This window comes from Elaeis guineensis, chromosome 5, assembly GCF_000442705.2.
Source record: "Elaeis guineensis isolate ETL-2024a chromosome 5, EG11, whole genome shotgun sequence".
Lineage (NCBI taxonomy): Eukaryota > Viridiplantae > Streptophyta > Magnoliopsida > Arecales > Arecaceae > Elaeis > Elaeis guineensis.
Genome location: NC_025997.2, coordinates 28,007,849 through 28,008,188, shown reverse-complemented (window position 1 = coordinate 28,008,188; position 340 = coordinate 28,007,849). Strand labels below are relative to the sequence as shown.

The following is a 340-nucleotide window of genomic DNA, read 5'->3' as shown; positions in this document are numbered from 1 at the left end:
ATACAGCATGTGGGGATATTTTCTAATAAGGTCCTTTAATCTCTCCCATGTTTCATGAAATATTTCTCCATCTAATTGGAAAAAACTAGTTATGGCTTTCCTTATTTGATTAGTTTTTTCTATGAAAAAATATTTCTTGAGAAACTCTTCTTGCAGCTGGTCCCAGATTGATATAGTCATGAAATCCAAAGTATGTAGCCAGTATTTGGCTTTATCCTTAAGTGAGAAAGGGAATAATTTTAACCTAAGAGCATCATCGGAGAAGTTGTGAATTTTGACAGTTGAGCATATCTCAAGAAATTTTTTAAGATGTTTATAAGGGTCCTCATTACTAAGTCCA

At 32.6% G+C, this 340-nt stretch overlaps 1 non-coding gene across 1 annotated transcript; it reads left to right on the top strand.

Moving 5' to 3' along the window:
• The first annotated feature begins 3 nt into the window (after positions 1-3).
• LOC140858296 (small nucleolar RNA R71) lies at positions 4-108 on the top strand. The gene has a single exon (XR_012141862.1). It is a non-coding gene; the product is annotated as a small nucleolar RNA R71 (small nucleolar RNA).
• Positions 109-340: the final 232 nt, after the last annotated feature.